At 38.9% G+C, this 5,574-nt stretch overlaps 1 pseudogene; it reads left to right on the forward strand.

The window, feature by feature from the left end:
• Window positions 1–265: 265 nt before the first annotated feature.
• LOC138187562 (alpha-glucosidase pseudogene) lies at window positions 266–2,111 on the forward strand (annotated as a pseudogene).
• The last annotated feature ends 3,463 nt before the right edge of the window (window positions 2,112–5,574 follow it).

Below are 5,574 nucleotides of genomic sequence, written 5' to 3' on the forward strand. Positions count from 1 at the left end.
TGTTTAAACTATCGAATGTGGAAAAAAACAATTTTGATATAAAAAATTTCTTTCCAAAGAAGCATCAGATAACAAAAAATAAATTGATACACGGTGCATGATAGTATTCAAGTACCTAACTATCTTTTCGTTATCATTGACACTTATTCGAAACGAACTTATCTTTTATTAACTGAGTGAAAGAAATTTAATAAACAGATAATTGAAGCATACATGTAAACAGATAATCAATAACGTCGCGTTTTATAAATGGTCGACCGTGTTTCTCTTGGTTCAGTAATCCATCATGTTTCGACTAACGATTGTAACGTGTTCCTTGCTATTCGCGCTAAGCGCGGGAGTGGATGTGGATTGGTACAAAAATATCATCGTGTACCAAGTCTATCCGAGGAGTTTCAAAGACAGCAACGGAGATGGTATCGGTGACCTGAATGGTATCACGAGCAAACTGGAACACGTTAAGGATATTGGTGCTAAGGTCGTCTGGCTATCGCCAATCTATAGGAGTCCACAAGTTGATTTCGGTTACGACATCTCCAACTTTACGGATATTGATCCAGATTATGGAACTTTAGCGGATTTCGACAAATTGGTAACTAAAGCTAAGTCCCTCGGGCTCAAAGTGATCATGGACTTCGTGCCTAATCATAGCTCTAACGACCATGCCTGGTTCAAAAAGAGTATTCAAAGGATCAAGCCGTACGATGAATACTACGTCTGGCACGATGGCAGAATCGTAAATGGCACCAGACTGCCGCCAAATAACTGGCTGAGCAACTTTCAGGGATCTGCCTGGCAGTGGAACGACGTCCGCAAGCAGTATTACCTACATCAGTTTGCTGCAGGTCAGCCAGATTTGAATTATCGCAGTCAGGCTTTAGATCAGGAAATGAAAAACGTGTTGACTTTCTGGATGAATCGCGGGGTCGACGGTTTCCGCATTGACGCTATCAATCATATGTTCGAGGATGCCAAGTTCCGGGACGAGCCGAGCGCAAACAGGACCGATGTCCCTAAAGACGATTACGATAGCCTGGTGCATATTTACACGAGAGATCAGAATGAGACATACGAGACGCTCCGGAGCTGGAGGGAACTGATGGATGAACACTCCAACCGTACCCGATCCGATCCAAAGTTGATCCTCACGGAAGCCTACACCACTCATGACCTAACTATTAAATTCTACAATGCTGGCTCCAATGTTCCCTTCAACTTTATGTTTATTAGAGAGCTGAACAACGAATCTACCGCAATGGACTTTAAAAATTTGATAGACAAGTGGGTCAATACCGTGCCTCAGGGTAGCGTGCCGAACTGGGTCGTGGGCAACCACGATAATCATCGTGTGGCTTCTAGATTCGGAAGTCGACGAGCTGATGAGATTACCGAAATGGCGCTGCTCCTACCTGGCATAGCGGTTGTTTACAACGGTGATGAAATCGGAATGATAGACAGACAATTCACGTACGCCGAAACTGTCGATCCAGCTGGTTGCAACGCTGGTCCCGCCAGATACTTTCTGAAATCCAGAGATCCCGAAAGAACACCGTACCAATGGGACAACAGCACCAGTGCTGGATTCTCCACCAGTGCGAAAACCTGGCTGCCCGTGCATCCAAATTACAAGACCTTGAACCTGGAAGCTCAAAAGGAGAAATATTACTCTCACTACCAGGTATTCAAAAGTGTGATGAGCCTAAAAAGGCGACCAGTGATCGCACACGGTTCCTTAAACGTTACCGTATACGACCAAAGGGTTTTGAGTATTACTCGCACTCTAGGAAATGACACTGTAATTGTTATGTATAATTTTGCCAATGTACCTGTCACCGTAAATGCTAGAGCAGTCCTGCCACTTTCTCCTACTCTGATAGTTCATACCGTCAGCGTTGGTTCCAATCTTCGTCCAGGTACCACTGTCTTCACAAATTCGATAACTATTCCTGGATCTGCTACTGTCATGTATACTACTCCTAATATATTTTGGTCAAAGGATGAGTATGTTTGATTTGCATTTCTTTACACGGTTTTAGTATTGCTGAAGTGTCAGTGCAGTGTTATTAATGTAGAAGCGATCTAACTTCAATAAATCTTATTGTATCTTATAATCTAAACTTTATGATTTTAATTTTATAATTGTATAATTTCCTTTATCCTTCTTTTAAATTTACTGTGATGTTTTCTTCTACTGATTTTTCCGTTTCTACGTAGAATTATTTGTCGATAGTTCACGATTCATAGTAGACAATAAACTTCCGACGCTTTCGTGCAACTCTTATGAAAATTTAACGATCCTCCAGCGTCACAAGTAGTGAACTTCTATAATTATTTTCGCCAAAAATGGCAAAACTACGCTGATATTAAATGCAAAATCCTGTTAATACGATCACTGTCGTTTAAAACAAAGTGATTAAATATACATTACAATTTTTATCGTATCGCGCATCGTCGGTGTTGAACGTTTGTTCGATTAAAAAACTTAATCTCCATCTATGTATGAAATATCGAGATGCGCGATTTTTTACCACATATCTAATAAATACTCTAATAAATAAATCAACGAGTACATGTTAAAAGCGCGATAAATTACTTTGGTTTCGGCTCGTTATTCGGCTGAATCGTAAATTTCTTCGAATTTCAAATGACCACGCACGTTGGAGAAAAATGTCGCTACACAATAAATTTAGACTCGCTCGCGAGCTCTGATTGAAAATAATTGATTAGAAATGTAGCTGGTCGCGAATATTTCCAATCGAATTTTCTACATCGCGGATTATAGAAGAATCGAACGCGGTTAAAATAGACTTTCCCTATTCTATTTCTTTTACAGATATACTCAGATATGAAGAAAAAGCATTACGGCTGTCGATTCATAACCCGTCAATCAATTGTCCATTTACGGATTTAATGTGATTGAATTATTTGCCGCAGAAGAACTCGTTCATGAATTTTCGAATGTTCATAAAATCATTACAGTGATATTCTTAAGCCATGATGTCCGCGGTAAGGGACTATCACGGTAGAAATCAATAGAAATCACTTCTGGCAATCATTATCTCCGAATGTTTCTCCCTTTAAACGTTCGTGCACTTTTAAATCTTACCTTTTTACGTAGTTAGTAATTCCATCAAGCTGATAGCTGTAAAAGGAAAGTAGAGAACATTATTTAATCGTTCTCTGGAAAACACAGCGAGCGACAGGGAGTGGATGTGAGATCTGGTGAGAGGCAGCGTACTATCGGAGGTTGCATACGCATACAGGCGCCTGTAGGCAACCTCCAGTGTACAGCATTGCGGCGCTGCACCAATCACGTTGAATGCACATTTATCCTCCTGTATCTTGTTACCATTATTTCTCTTCTTCTCTTAGACATCGCCCAGACACTTGGAAGAGATGCATCCTCGGAAATTATATGTCGCAATCATCGTAGCGTGATTCTATACCTCTGAATCGGTACAGATTTGAAATTCAAGGTCAAATTTTGTTGCATCGTATTCCAATCGCTACGAGGACCACCTTTATCAAGAGAACCATAGGTCAAAATTCAATCGTTTTTCTTAATAATGATGTTAACGTTTCAGTAGTACTTGCAGCTATTTTACTTATGAAATGAATATATTCACAAAGAAAATATACAATATAAATATTATGTTATTGACTATAATATGAGCATTGTTGATAAAACAGCAAAAAGCTACGCAATAGCTCAGGAAATAGTAGAGGGTCACTATTAAATAGAAAGTCCAGATTGATGCGATCGGCTAGACCAACAATTTGGTGACCAAGAGGTAATACTGCGCATTCTCGTATCAACGAAAAACTAAAATTTCATTACTGTGTGTGACAGTAAATTAAGAGGGAAATTATTAACTATTTACGTGGTATATCGTCCAAATGTAAATAGTTTATTAAATGTAAATAAATTGACTACTATATTTTAACTATGAAATAACATTATAAAGCACATCAAAGATAAAATAGATGCAAAAGCTATTGAAAGTTAAATTTTCAAGTGAACTCCGTTTCATGAACTCCGATTCCATGTACGTAGAAAAAAATTTGCAAAGGTGTAGAGTCACGTTATAGTGAATCCGGCACGTAATTTCCTTCCCATACATGTACACACCCCGTATGTATCCGCAACATGCTTTCGCATCCCGTTGAGTATCGTCGTAGACATCGTTTTCTTTTGTCTACTTTCTCTGTCTTACCTTTTGCACGTGGCATTTATTCTTCCGTCACAAGTATTATGACGCCACTCGTCCACGATAGGATCAATCATTAGTAGTTTGCTCCTCTCTGCCCTCTCGAAATCTAAAGAACAATCGTTGCGGTAAATAAATGATAAGATGGTATCGACCGATCCGCAAGTATTATGTTTTCGTTCCTATTGTGTTTTATTCGATGAACCGTGTCTGATATGGCGAATAAAGAGTCTGTTCTATTCTGATGTTAACGCGTGCATTAACCATCCAATTTTTTGTTATCTACGATGCTACTTGCGTTAGTATAACGAAGGAAACGGCGTTGATAACGAGAAATTTAATCAGTTTACGTCACTGGTTACGAGGCAACATCATACCTTTACTCATTGACAATGTATCGAATAAGAAAGTCTCTGGTTTTCGTGGAAGTACGCGAATCGTATTAAAATACTTTCCGTGTTAACTAAACTCCCTACAATTTAATTCCCGGCTAGGTTATGCAACGTTACTTTGCAATCATTGCTGACGTTCCATCGTTCACACAGCAATCTATATTAAATATTTTGACACTGAACATCCTGCAAGCATCATCTTACTTGTTGCTCGGTAACTCATCAAGACTCTTAATTAGTTCTTTCAGTGCCTGTTTCCTTCCTTTCATTTCACGAACTCTGAATTTTCGTGGAGATCTTACACTGTTTCAAAAGATTTCCTTGTGATGGAATTCTCCTTCACTATTTTCCTTTTCCTTGTCTGCTTTGCCTTTAATTATATCTCTCAAAGAAGGAAAAGAAAAAGGAAAATGTTGCATGGAGAAGAGTTCCGTGCGTTTCACAAGAATCACGTGAAAATCATGCGTACACCGAGGTTTTCGCTTGTGCTTTCATTAATCCGTTAGGAAAGATATCCGTTAGGAAAGCGATATTGTCATAACCCATGGCTATGATTATCAGACGATGAATGTTAATTGTTTAAAAGAGGCTGCATTATCAAAAATCGAGACACATAACGAGCGAACTTAACTTAAATACAATCAAACTCACCCCTGTTCGACGCGGGAATTCTATTCTATTCTGACAATCCTTGACTGATTGAACGAGCCTCGTTGCCCGATGCATAGCCGGTATACGGTACATGGTACGTTAACGTAACACATAATCTCAAAATATTCCTTACGCTCTAACTACTAAAACAAATATTTTCGGTTTTAACAAATTCTTAAAATATTAAAATTTACAATTAGTACTTTCATACTCGATATACTATATACTATACGCAACATACAACAAACGATGAATGTACTTCTCTTCAATAAAACGCTATCGGGAAAGCGAATGAACCAGCTCTACTGTCACGGCTCGTGCAG

This window comes from Bombus flavifrons, chromosome 15 (assembly GCF_040668555.2).
Source record: "Bombus flavifrons isolate JBK064 chromosome 15, iyBomFlav1_principal, whole genome shotgun sequence".
NCBI lineage: Eukaryota > Metazoa > Arthropoda > Insecta > Hymenoptera > Apidae > Bombus > Bombus flavifrons.